Here is a 15,147-nt window from a genome sequence, read left to right on the forward strand (position 1 = left end):
ATCAGTGCGATTGGATCCGCATGTCATTGGAAATAATCCGACGTCTTAAAGTGAAAGTGGCATCAAACATAATGTGGTCTGTGTCCTTAATATTGATCAAGCAACCAAAGAAAAAGAGAAAAGCAATCACAGTTTGTTAATAGCTTTAGTATAATAAGGATTAATTATATTTAATTTACACAAAGAATATTTCTGCTTGAAAGAATAAAGAAGGATGTATGCATGGTTATAAAGAATGCATACTGTATATCATCCATTGAAAAGGCTGTGTTGTACTTTAGGAAAAGTGGTTTTTATTTAATTTTAAGATATTTTTTAAATCACAGTAGTTAAATCCGTATCTGTATTGCATGTTCAGACTTTTAAATCATTTATATTAATAGGTTAATAGATGTTTTCTTCGGGAGTGTATGGGTTTGTACATTTTATTCTATTCTAAATTCTAAATTAACGCATTACAATTTAACTAAACCCATTATATTTTAGTCGACTAAAATCCAATGTGATCTCATGAGAATACGTATGCATTTGTACGTAAAGTGTAGTTCTATCATACGTACATATAATTACGTTTTATATGCGCAGAAACGTATAATACTGACGTATTTACAGAACTAAAATGTAAAATATTTACGTTATTGACAGCACAAAAACGTAATTTATTTACATTTGAACAAATCCACCGATGTACACATTTGTACATATCACAATTTATGCATATTAAAATCGTAGCATTATGTTTTGACTCTATTGCATTCAACTGTCTTATTCATTACGTTTTCAGTCTCATTTATTGATATAATACTCATAAATATTAACATTTTGCTCGTTTCGCCTGCATGGTGTTAAACAATACACTATAAAACCTTAAAAATACATTCTTTAACTTTACTCGTTTAACCATTTTGTAATATAGTTTATTTGCCGTGAGGCACAGAAAGTGTTTTCTCCTATAAAACAAAACATAAATTCACAAAAGACATCAATTTTATTAGTTTGATGTAATCCAAATCTTTAGAATCCATAGCCTACGTTGTTTACAAGAAAAAAATCCTAATTCAACCTTTTATCCAGTCGTGATCTTCGCCTCCATTCTCAGCAGCAACCGTACACGTCAAATCCCGCGCTGGTGATGAATTCAAATTCAAAGATCGCGCCCTTGAGAAGCGATACGTCGTGTTTTACGGCAGAGATATCAAATGGTCATTGGCTCTTCCCTGCCTCATCACAGATTGAGACATGAAGGACTGTGACGGTTGGTTTAGTTCTTTTGAAATAGTGCGAAGCTGCGAACTGAAGCCGGATGAACATTTTCATTGATTATTAATTTAAATTCTGCTCTGTACTTCATACAAAACTATTACAATGCTGCCAGAGAGGACTGCGACTGCAAAGCATCTTCATGTGAACGGCTTTTGGTTGCGGTTTTGACATTTTCGCAATAAATATATTATTGTGATTATACTTTTCTGTTAGTCACGTTTTTCTTCATAATTGTAACGTTAGTTTACGTAGTTTTAACGAATTGTTAGGGGTAGGTTTAGGGGTAGGAGTAGGATTGGTGGCTCAAAATATATTTTAATGCCATATTGTTAATACAACTGCCATTTCCCAACACATCTGTCCATTATGTTTTATCCTTTTTTTATATTCTGTATAAAATACACTGTAAAAAAATGTCTTGTCAAATTAACAGTAACTTACTGGCAACAATTATCCAGTACTTGCTGTATTTCATTCAACAATAAAATTACTTTAACACTAACTACAGTACTGTTAAGCATACTGTAAAATCAAATAACATTATTTTACTGTAATTTCTTACCATATTAAAGTACAGTATTACACTGTTAATTTTTAATAATACTGTATAGTATTATACAGTTATGAAATGTTATTGTATTTATTTGGTGCTACTGTGTAACCTGTAGAATATGTAGAAAATCCGTAGAAATAGAGTATTATTTAACAGTTAAAATAATATTTCTATGGATTTTCTACATATTCTACAGGTTGCACAGTAGCACTATAGGAAATAGAAAAAAGAACAATTGAAGCTTTAACTGCTCAAGGTTTATTGTGTATTTTCAAACACATTACATTTACATATATACATTTAAATACATGAATAAAATTAAATACATGAATAATAATAATGTAATATAATACAATTTAAATCATGCATGAAAATCATGAACAATCATGCGTTTCAATTCATGCAAAAATGATTATGAACAGGTAAAATAGAAAAGATTAAAGGGGCGCTATCTGATCAATCTATTAGAAAGGGGGGGGGGGGGCTTAAACTAGATAGTCTATTGGTTTGAGATAGACTGTCTAACTGGTCAGACTGGTCTGTTGCTGATTTTAAAGGGTTTTGGGCTCCTTTATAACTAGAGGACCAGATTTGCAGGGCTGGGAGAAATGTATAACTACACTTTAACAACTACAGACCAGTGTCATTGCTCTCTCGGTTTTCTAAAATCCTTGAAAAGTTGTTTGCTCAAAAAAAACACAAATTATTTAATGAAAAACAATATGGCTTTAGAGATAAAAAAGATTAACTGCTTTGGCATTAATTGAACTCATAGGAAAAATTACATCTGCAACTGAGGATAAAGCAATACACAGTGGAGGTCTTCATCAACTTAAGCAAAGCATTTAAAGGGTTAGTTCACCCAAAAATGAAAATTCTGTCAGTATTTACTCACCCTCATGTTGTTCAACCCCGTAAGACATTAATTCATCTTCCGAACACAAATTAAGATATTTTTTATGAAATCTGAGAGCTGGATCACTCCTGCATACTAGTCCATAGGCTTTGGTATGATTTTTTCTTTGGTATGATTGGCTTGATTTTTGTTAACGCAAATACACACAAATGTGGCATTTTCTTTTCATCCATTATCTGTTGGTCACAAAAGTACACATTTGAAAACAAAAACAACAACATTTGAAAGACCCACAACTGTCTAGTTTGTAATGTCAAATAATGCTACAATCAAGATGAGGCTCTATAAAAGGAGTAATTAAAACAAAGAATAAGACAAACAATACGAAAACATTAAATACAGACTTACTATTTTAATTTTGCTGTTTGGCTTGATGTGGTCATCATTTATGTATCGTCCGAGATTTTCTGTAGCTTTACTGCCATCAACACTGTATGGTGAAATATTTTAAAAACACTGTATATAAACATACCAAAATATGATGTAATTATACTTCATTAGAACATTCATTAATTTAATCTTACCAGTAAGATTGTCCCTGAAAGGAGTAGAAATATAAAAAAACTGCATCTTCAGCTGAGTAGTTTTTGAGCAGGGTCTCTCCTTCAGATCCAGCCATGTGTCTTCCAACATACTCCAGTAGGAATTCTCCTGGCTCAATATGTTTTGTGGCGATTACTCCAAAACCTAATAAATTGGGTATAAATAAGTGTAAATTAAGTATGAGAAAAGATTCATAAAGTTGTTAAGGTTGTCTAAACTGTTTTAAATGGTAGCCCTGCTTGGAAAACAAATACGATATCTACATCTAAAAGTGCAAAACTACAAAACTCATATGTATCATGACACTGAATATTGATAATTTCCATTGTTAAACAGGCCCCCGGAGTCTAACTGGCAGTTACATACAAATAATATCAAGATCACTCGCACATCTACACAATGGAGTTTAATTTGGACATCAGCAGCTAGCATAAATACAGGCAGGAAAACAGATATAAATCCACCTTTAACTGATTCAATCATGTTTTTTTGTTTCTCTTGTGTTTTTTTTTAACAGCCTGTTGTTTTTAGCTACACATTTTAAACCCAACCATTCGACATTATTTAGAGACCAAACTTAGCTTTTAATTAAGTTTTGCAAAGTCATACTGATGGCAGAATTGAATGCCGTAACTTACCTTTCTCTTCACACATTAATTTTTTCTCGAATGTGTCTTTATCTTTCCCCGAAGCAATGAAGTACAAGGCTTCCTTTTCAGGAGAAACTCTTTTGGGTCTCATTTTCCTGTGAAATATAAGAACATTTTATGCAGGATATAGTGCATATGCTAAGTAAAAAAAAAAAAAAAAATAGAAAATACTCTAAAAAAAAACTCCTTAGAATTGTGTAGACAATAACTTATTGAAAAGATGACAATGTGGCTGATAATTTACTACATTTTTACTATACTTTTTATATCAAGTATTTTTATAAAATCATTTTAAAAAGAAACTGAATATCAATAATACCAATCTGCATGCACATTTACATTGTAAGAGGATGCAAAAACATTGTATAATGTTAGCATTTACAAATCATCATAAAATGAAGTTAGAATGTACAACTTACCTTTTACTTCGGAAAGAAAAAAAGTGAGATGAGAAATGGCTCAGTGCGCTTAGGATCTTGGGATCTTGTAGGTAGATAAATCTTTAAACTATAATAGAAAGATAACTCTCCAATGTAGGAAACAATCTCGTTAAAGTCTTCTAAAGTTGTGCTCTTCCAAATGCCAAACATGAAGTGTGAATTAGGAACCTGGAATAGAGAGATATACGTTCTGCTATCGGAGCAGTGATTGGGCCATCGGATAAACCACAGTTAGCCAACATTACTATTGGTTCTGTTATGCTAATGTTTTGTGATTGAAATCAAATAGCTAGATTAACATAAGGGTAGAATCTGTTGGTAAATTAGTTTTAAATCCAGTTGTAAACATCAACTGGATCAGGAAAAAGTACTTTTCATAATTAGTATTATTTTGCATGCATTTTAAATAGAGCACAGAACACAAACCTATATCAATGGCAGATAAAACATGATAAAGTTAATAAAGGAAAAGTTCAAAAATAATATCAAACTATGGGATGGTGCAGCATTTAAAGAAAGTAGGCGATATACAATTAATTTACTATTTAAAATATTTTAAAAGACAGAAAAAAGTAATTTACCACAATGTAAAAAAATAAATAAATAAAAAATCTGCTCATTTATAAATCAAATGATGTTATAGGGATGTAGCAGATTACCATGGGCATTCATATTTTTGTTGGTTTAACTAAACCTTTATACCACATCTGAAACGAAAGCTCATATTAATAGTTCCTCTTGTTGAATCTCTAAAAAAATACATGCAGAGTCCTCAGAGTGTTTTAAGTATAGGATGACTTGTTTAAGCATGTGTATTTTTAGGTCTAAGGTAAACTTTCACAGCCTGGCCTTTGAAGCCGTTCTCCATAGAGATGCTAATGTCCTGCAGGTAGTGGGGGTTGCAGCTCAGTCCACTCAGGGACTGAAAACACAGTGAGAAAGCGTCCGATCACAGCCATTGGGATATGTTTCAATCAGCTCTGTAATTTAGCAGAGCTGTTTACAATACAGTCAAATCACACCACATGTATTTTTACACGTTTATATATCAATGTTTATACTTAAACACATTAACATTTTCTAAGACAGCCCTTGTTTTAGCAGGTGGGGAATAAATGAAATATGATGAGTATGTCATAAATCTTGCTTTAGTAAGCAGACACTTGAGAGCTTAATGTTACTTACTCAGACTGTTAGTATTAAACAGATATGTTAGCTCAAATACAAAAACTTATACAATTGATAATACTTGATTATACATATTTGGAATGTCTAAAACATGGATGTGGTAAATGGATCTAGGAACACAACAAAGCTAAAACCATTACTGAAACCATTTTGATTCTGTCAAAAATAATTTCTAACAATTGCACCCCTTACATGTCCAGTCAGTCCCTAATTCAATTTTTTAAGATGTTTTCAAAATATCCACAGTGTATTTTTTAATGTATGTTTGTTTTTATTTGGTGTGGCTCAGATGATGAATGGAAGTGCATGTTTATGTTATTTTTGTGTTGTTTTTTTGTCCCAAAATAAGAAACCGTAAGTGAGTGCTTGTAATAACTTCCAGTTAAAAAATATTCATAATTACCGGTTGCTTACATGCGCTCCTCACAAAGATTAATACATTTTTTAGGTTAAAGAGCTAAGGATGTTAAATCCACAAATATCTTAACTGTTATCCATAAGCCAACTGCAATTAAGACATTTGATCAAGAAGTTTATGACAAAGAGAACGATATATCTAGCACAGAGAAACAACCTGTAGGAGCGGGATTTGATCAGATGTGAGTGTGAGCGGCACACAAGTGGAACGTTTGCTTGGATTGGGTCGAGCGCAATGCAATCTTTGCTCAAATGCTCTGATTGGGATTAAAGATTTTTAAATAAAATGCCATAGAGAAACAGATACCATATTATTAAGATATCCACAGAACTAACCATTTAAAAAGTAAAATTCCTGTTTTTTACATAATGAACCTAAACACAAGTATTTTACTTTTAAAAATCCTATTTACTTTAACTTTTTTAACGTTTTACATCAACCACCAGTATGTAAACGTTGAATTAACTATAAAGTAAGGTGAAGTAAATGAGTGACAGCCCTTTTCACGTCCCTAAGTTGTGGCCAAAATGTTTTTCCAGCTTTTGCGAAGAGTAGAGCAGACAATATAATAAGTGCCGAAGCAAAAACAGTCGATACACTTGTTACAACTGAACAGGTTATTTACAAATAGTTGATGAATGAATCAGCTTAGATGAATAGCTTATTTACAACAACAATATGATTTTCTGTCTTAATTCTGCCTCTGATTGTTTCACTGCTAGTATATCTGCTAGTGAATTGAAGCATTTAATGTAGTCTATTAACACCTGGTCTAGCGAGATAAAAACATGCAGGAAGTTACTAAACTGCAATCACCTGTGATTATCATATGTAAAGGCAAATTTACCTTGAATGTAAATCGTTAACCACACATTCCAAAAGAATAGTTTTAAGCACTATGTCAATGAAAGGATATTGCTGTTTTTTGTAACTAAAACAACTCAATTCACACTAGTGAAGCTGCTACTATATGGCTACTTCACATCTGGGTCATTCACCCTTCTCAGTGTTTATTTTGCGATAATAGACGGCTGGATGTAGCCTACATCCCTTACTCACTTTACTAACTAACCAACAAATTATTTAAATAACAAAAAAAAGTTAGTAAAACTTAATGTTAGTAAAAAAATAAGTGGTTGGTTCATTTTCATTAATTTGGTTAAAAAACAATATTAATAAATGGAAACTTATAAAGTGCTACCCATTTTCAATGAGGTTGTGTTTTTTAAGAGTTACTATAAACTTATAAACGGTTGTGTTTTTATGAGCTCATATGAATAAGATAAATACACTTAATTAATGTATTATAATAGCATTGGTTACTTCAGATTACTGAATGCATTAAATTACCGACATTAAAGGAATAGTTCACTTTGAAATTAATTTTTGATATGTTTTATCTTCCCTCAAGGGCATCCGAGATGTAGGTGTCTTTGTTTCCACAGTATTTTCAATTTTGACATTTTTTGGTCAAACCGTTCTTGTCTATCAGTCCAACACTATCTCACGACCAATTCCAACGCATTCTCACCCCAAGGCGTCACCTTTGACCATGCTTCAATATTTGACGTTTTAGGCGCCCTTTAGCGTCACTTACATGACGCGATCCTACGGCGTCATCTAACTGACGCTAAAGGAAAGCGTCAGTTAGAGGACGCGGTTAGGTTTAGGTGTGGGGTGGGGGTAGGGTACACGCGATCCTAGGGCGTCATCGAACTGACGCTAAAGGGCGCCTAAAGCGTCAGATATTGAAGCATGTCCAAATGCTTCCCAAGGCGTCAATTAAGTGACGCCTTGGGGGTGAGAATGGGCTGCCAATTCGTACGAATTTGACGCATGATTAAAAAGTGTCTAATTCGTACTAATTCGTACGACCTCACTCGTACTAATTCCTACGATTTTTCTAAACCCACGTGATGGTTAGGTTTAGGGGCGGGGTCAGGGGTAGGTCATTCGTACGAATTCATACGAATTGGCCAATTCGTAAAATATGTACGATTTAGCAAAATCGTATTAATTCGTACGTGTGAGGTCGTATGAATTGTTACGAATTAGCCACTTTTTAATCATTCGTCGAATTCGTACGACTTGGTCGTGAGATCGGGTTGATCAGTCATACACTGGAGGTGAAGGGGGTCCACCAAAGAGCAGCACAGAGAAGTCCAAACCGCAATGGAAGACGATTTCGGGATATCTAAATATGTTTAGTAAAAGGTAAAACTTCCGAAATCTCTGTGTAAATATTGAGTGACGTCACACGCAAGCGATCACTTCCGGCGTAACATTGAACTGATTCAGTTCGGTTCAGTTGGACATTGAACAACAGATTCAGATCACTGTGATTACAAGAGGTAAAACGATATAAATACTGTTGGTTTTCTCACACAAACCGCTCATTTCGTGTCTTAGGCCATCAATGTGTACTTACATTTACGAGTCATTAAATCATGTTTAATTTGGACTTCTCTGTGCATGCTTTTTGGTGGACCCCCTTAGCCTCCAGTGTATGACTGATAGACAACAACGGTTTGACTGAAAAATGTCAAAATTGAAAATACTGTGGAAACAAAGACACCTACATCTTGAATGCCCTTGAGGTAAGCTAAAACACATCAAAAATTAATTTCAAAGTGAACTATCCCTTTAAGAAAGTACTGGACCATGTGTTGTTTATTTGGAGTTCCATGCATATTTAATCTAGTTCACTGTTTACTCACCAATACATTGGTATAACCCCAATTAATTTACTATTTAAAAGATTTTAAAAGACAGAAAAAAGTAATTTACCACAATGTAAAAAAATAAATAAATAAAAAATCTGCTCATTTATAAATCAAATGATGTTATAGGGATGTAGCAGATTACCATGGGCATTCATATTTTTGTTGGTTTAACTAAACCTTTATACCACATCTGAAACGAAAGCTCATATTAATAGTACCTCTTGTTGAATCTCTCAAAAAATACATGCAGAGTCCTCAGAGTGTTTTAAGTATAGGATGACTTGTTTAAGCATGTGTATTTTTAGGTCTAAGGTAAACTTTCACAGCCTGGCCTTTGAAGCCGTTCTCCATAGAGATGCTAATGTCCTGCAGGTAGTGGGGGTTGCAGCTCAGTCCACTCAGGGACTGAAAACACAGTGAGAAAGCGTCCGATCACAGCCATTGGGATATGTTTCAATCAGCTCTGTAATTTAGCAGAGCTGTTTACAATACAGTCAAATCACACCACATGTATTTTTACACGTTTATATATCAATGTTTATACTTAAACACATTAACATTTTCTAAGACAGCCCTTGTTTTAGCAGGTGGGGAATAAATGAAATATGATGAGTATGTCATAAATCTTGCTTTAGTAAGCAGACACTTGAGAGCTTAATGTTACTTACTCAGACTGTTAGTATTAAACAGATATGTTAGCTCAAATACAAAAACTTATACAATTGATAATACTTGATTATACATATTTGGAATGTCTAAAACATGGATGTGGTAAATGGATCTAGGAACACAACAAAGCTAAAACCATGATATGATTTTCTATCTTTTAACTTATTTATATTTTTAAACATAAACGAGGATATTGTAGAGATTACCATATTGTTGTTTTACTGTCTACCTCTCAGCAACAAAAACTAGTGATTGAATGTGTATGTATGTAAATATTCACTGATTCAAAAAAATAAACAAGGTCCTATACACTTGGCATTAACTTATATATTTTTTTAGATACAATCATATTGGGACAATGATATACAGATGTAATCAGGATCTGAATGAGTTTGATCTTGTCTACTTTCGGCCATGATGATTGCAAACGAGGATGAAATAAAAGCTGTATTTAAATGGAGCAGTCCAGTTTATTTAAAGTACATTGGTAAAACCACAATGAGCTGAAAAACCATACACTGATAAGAACCGACAAAAAAGGAACAAAACACAGACAGAAACCTAACACTTTCAAGTAGGTTGAAATCCAATCACACATGGTGACATACACGTTTAAAGTGACTATGTGTAAACAGCCATTTGTCTTTTTAATTTCTTGTGATCAGATTGATGAAAATTCATGTTAATAACAGGTGTAAATGTGGCTCGATGTACATAATTTTCTTAGATTTTTAATTAAATTCATTATTGCTGTTGTTTTGTTTTGGTGTAAGACTACCCCAGGTGAAATACACCAATATGAAATTAACAGGAGTAAAAATGTATTGTTAATTGTTAAACGGTAATTGTAACAGGACTTTTAATGACTTACATAAAATGTTGCAGACAAAATAATCTGAAAGTTATATGGTGTTTATTTCTTTGGGACATTTAAAATAAATATATTTTATTAAAACTAATCTGAAGTAAATAATAAGATCTATCACAAAATCTATGTTATAACTAAGTCTTAAATTTACTTTTATATTTGTTTTTTGTTTTTTTGTTTCTTTTGTTTTTTGCAGTGTATAAGGTCAAAATTTTCTTGATTGACACTGGGCTAGTCCAATCACATCTTTAATCACCTCCCCCTCTGGGCTAAGAGAGCGTGCAGTGTCAGTGAGTATCTGTCAAAATAGTCAAAGCGATGGAGAAGAAACACAAGGAATGTGCAGAGAAATGGCGTGAAAAAAAAAAAAAGAAACCGCCTTCAGTGTCTGATTAGGAGTGAGGGGGATCATGAGAGACATTGAGTGTAGAGAACTGTTTGTTAGAGATATTTGACAATTACGCATTTTATTAGAATTATAATGAGAGTATAAGACCCGTTTGTAAACCATGTTTTTTGTCAAAATAAAAGCTGAATGCCGTTTCCATCAAAATAAAAGATAATGTTTTTATATCTCTTTCAAGTTACAGAAATTAGTTCTAAGCTAATGATGAAAGTTGCTTTTATTTTTCAGTGCATGTGTTTTACAATATATGGCTATAACTGTCTTGTGATTAATATTATAACTATGATTAATTATGTATTATGTAATGTAGACAGACACTATATCCCAACTAAAAGAGTTTTGAGTTTTTCTTTGTTCAATTTGCACACTGAATATGGGTTGGAGCTCTTAAATTTGAACTCTCAAAGTGCACCAGATTGATGAATTTAACATTAAAGGGTTAGTTCACCCAAAAATGAAAATTCTGTCAGTATTTACTCGCCCTCATATTGTTCCAAACCCCGTGAGACCTTCGTTCATCTTCGGAACACAAATTAAGATATTTAAGATATTAAGATCGCTCCTGCATACAGTCCATAGGCTTCTTGAGGGAATGACTCTTGATGGCATAGAAAAGTCATTAAAGACATCGTTAAAATAGTCCAAGTGACTACAGCGGCTCAATCTTAACTTTATCAAACGACGAGAACACTTTTGTGTGCAAAAAAACAACAAAAATAACGACTTTATTTCAACTATTGGTTTATTTCTCCCTCTGCGCGAGTCAGGTTACTAGTTTAATAGCGTAAGCTTCTGTTATTATACGTCACACGCATCACACACACATGACCAGCGTCGGCCAATAGTGAGCCTTCGTGTGACGTAGCTCTACGCAATCACACTACGTTAACTGACTACAGGCCCATGGAGAAGGAAGTGAATAATTGAAATAAAGTCGTTATTTTTGTTTGTTTTTGTGCACAAAAATATTCTCGTCGTTTGATAAAGTTAAGATTGAGCCCCTGTAGTCACTTGGACTATTTTAACGATGTCTTTAATGACTTTTCGGGGACAGCAAGTGCCATTCCCTCAAGAAGCCTACGGACTGTATGCAGGAGCGATCTTAATATCTTAAATATCTTAATTTGTGTTCCGAAGATGAACGAAGGTCTTACGGGGTTGGAACAACATGAGGGTGAGTAAATACTGACAGAATTTTCATTTTTGGGTGAGCTAACCCTTTTTAAAGCATGCCCCCGAACCCCCCTAGAGGGACAGAGGTGCGCTGACCAATACTATATTTCATTTATTCGGTTTGGTCATTTACAGATCATTCAATCAATCAATCAAAACATTCGAAACATAAACAGGGATTAAAGTTCTCCGTCGCTTCGACGGATTTCCTTTAATTGCAGCGGGTCTATGACGGATATCCGTCAATTGCAGGGTTCCCGTCTGTCCTTATGTCTTAAATTAACTTTTCATAATTTTAAGGCCGTAAATAGGCTTTCATTTCGCAAACAGTGTGATAAATGTCTTAATTTTAGTTTGAATAGGTCTTAAATTAAGGAAAGATGATGCGTATTCACCCTGCTGAGGGGGGATGTGATAAAGCCTGGAGTGGAGCGAAAGCACGTTACTCTCTCCACTCTAAGCATTCTGTAATCACTTTGCTCATGGTCCACTCCGGTTTTTCAATTCCCGCTCACGGAAAAACTGCTCCCTGGACCCTGTTCACTCAATCTTGTCAGGCGAGGCCACAGCTCGTTTGCTGCGGTCCCATGATAGAAAACAGAACGTGGGTCAATATTGGTCGTTTCTCAATACCAAGTACAAAAACTTCGGACTTGCGTCCTTGGTAGTTCGGACTTGCCAAGTTCGACTCGGGAGAACAAACTCCCGAGGACGAGAGGACGCTGCTAACAGCGCGTTCTTGATCGCGTCACTCAGCACGCGGCTACTCCGGTTATCAACTCGGCCTTTTTTCATCAACACCACTGTGCCTCTTTTCATTTATAAATGAACATAATTATTATCAAAAACATATAAATGGCCACACAAATGTGGTTCAGGCAACGCACATTGATTATAATATATTTATAACAACACGAAATATAGCTAAAACACAAACCTGCTTCTTTTTGTTTTCATTTTAAAAATATATAACATTATTTATCATTAAAACTGACATTTAACAAACAGACAGGGTTGTGTCGTTTTATTGTATTATGCGTACACATACAGTGAAGAGAATGAATAGTAATATAATATTTTATATATTTTAGAATATATAAAATTACACAACCATGTCTCTTTTTTTGTTAAATGTCAGTTTTAATGCTAATATCCCGTTCAAAAGTATAAGTACCCTAATAGGTAGGCTATAATAAGCTATACAATGAGAAATAAAGCAAACAATTCAGTTAAACATAAGTAGGCTCTCTAATAGGCTACAAAGTTAAAGTTAAATAGCCTACATAATAAAGTTATAAAACTTCACTTAAATAAAATAAAATAAAAACATGCACTGAAAACTTATGTATATGGTTGATTATTTGTCAAGATAAGTAATTGTTTTTCATAGATTAAAATAGCTTTTAAATTACGCAAACTGGCAATATTATATTGGTTTTAAACATCTCCCCTTAAAACGCTATTGGTCTCGACTATTTAAATAAAGTTACAGGAATTTGACTTGGCCTGAAAAAAATTTCAGTCAGAAGAATTTTTTTCACTTTAATCCCTGCATAAATACTATAGACGACCAGGTGCAGGCAGAAGCTAAAGCTTATTATGCCTGCCCTTAACTTTAGAATGAAATGTAACTTATTAATGACAACATCTGTTCATAAAAAAAACATTAACACTTTCGTGAACCATTGTCCACACCAGAAGCAAGCCTGTCTAATTCATTTTTATTCTTTTATAGTTTTCCAATGTTATTCTCTTGTAATATTTTTTAAACTGAAAAATAGATGTGGCTTGTTTTAACTCATTACAACAGCTATTCCACAATTTAACTCCTTTATTTGATAAACAGTGTTCTCTTAATGTAGAATGTACTTGTGGTTGGTTAAATATACATAATCCTCTAAGATCATATTTACTTTCTCGTTGGGAAAATAATAATTGCAAACATTTAGGAGTTTTATTATATTTGACTTGATAAATAAATTTTAACGTGTACAAATCGACAAAATCATAAAACTTTAAAATTTTTGATTGATGAAACAGTAAATTACTTGGTGCATTGTATGGGGCATAATTAATTTATCTAATAACCTTCTTTTGTAATAAAAAGATTGGATTAGTTCTAGTTTTGTATGTATTTCCCCAAATTTCAATACCATACATTAAGTATGGTGTAACAAGTGAAGTATAAAGTAAATGTAATGCATTTTTACTCAAGATATACTGCAACTTGTACAAAATTGCAATCATTTTAGATACTTTCTTCTGAACATTAAAAATATGCGGTTTCCATGTCATTTTACAATCAATAATTACTCCAAGAAATTTTATATGATTTACTCTTTCTAAAATATTTTTATTAATAGTAATCCTGATCTCATTATTTAACTCTTTATTACTAAATACCATGAATTTCGTTTTATTTAAATTTAGTGACAATTTATTTAAATCAAACCAATTCTTTAGTTTATACAATTTTTTCTCTACCACCAACACAAGCTCTGTAAGATTTGGGTCAGAACAATAAATTGTTGTATCATCCGCGAAAAGAATAAAATTTAAAACATCCGACACTTTGCATATATCGTTTATATATAACAAAAATAACTTAGGGCCCAAAACAGAGCCTTGCGGAACGCCACAATTAATGTGGCGTTAATATACAGTTAATATATAAACATCTTGTGAGAAAGACTGGTATTGCCAATGCAATTGGAGAATTGTATTTTAAACTTAGTAGTTATTTCATCTCACTCATTAGATGGGGTTGGTGGTTTTAATAGGAGTTGTTGGTATACATATTCAAGGGCGTACACAGTTCAGTTGTGTGTATGTTCATATGTAGTGGGCCAGTCTGGGCCAAAATGCCCAGGCCGATTTTTTTTGTCCCAGTCCAGCCCTGGGCGGACTGATAATACTGGAGCACCAACTAGCGTTCATGACTTTTTTTTACAGTCTATACCTCAGCTAATAAAAAAAAAAAGCAGTGAACATGAACGAAGACGCTGACGAGACCCCTTCGGTTGGTCCTGTGGATGGGAAATTTAGTTATAAGAACGAACCGATGGAAGCGTCATTAAGAGCATGGTTGTTGTGTGCAAGCTATGCAACAAGGAATTCGCATATCACATCGACCCTTAAGTTTCACCTCAATGCAAAACATATACAATTGCACTGGTCTGTTGGATTTGGTTGAACAAAAATAAACAATATTTTGTTGCTTAAGCTTATGTATTCAGTCATTATTAAATGATATACTAAAAATCCATGTGAGAAAAAATCTTCTCACTGTTCTCAGTTCAAATATTTATGCAATTAAAATGCGCTTAATTTCGATTTA

At 33.3% G+C, this 15,147-nt stretch overlaps 1 long non-coding RNA gene across 1 annotated transcript; it reads right to left on the reverse strand.

Annotated features, from left to right (window-relative positions):
• Window positions 1–2,514: 2,514 nt before the first annotated feature.
• Window positions 2,515–4,480, reverse strand: LOC120485880 (uncharacterized). The gene is made up of 5 exons (XR_016148015.1): window positions 4,345–4,480; window positions 3,914–4,020; window positions 3,257–3,419; window positions 3,081–3,162; window positions 2,515–2,908 (listed from the first exon to the last, which is right to left on the reverse strand). It is a non-coding gene; the product is annotated as an uncharacterized LOC120485880 (long non-coding RNA).
• Between the last annotated feature and the right edge of the window lie 10,667 nt (window positions 4,481–15,147).

This window comes from Pimephales promelas, chromosome 20 (assembly GCF_988280905.1).
Source record: "Pimephales promelas chromosome 20, fPimPro1.hap1.1, whole genome shotgun sequence".
NCBI lineage: Eukaryota > Metazoa > Chordata > Actinopteri > Cypriniformes > Leuciscidae > Pimephales > Pimephales promelas.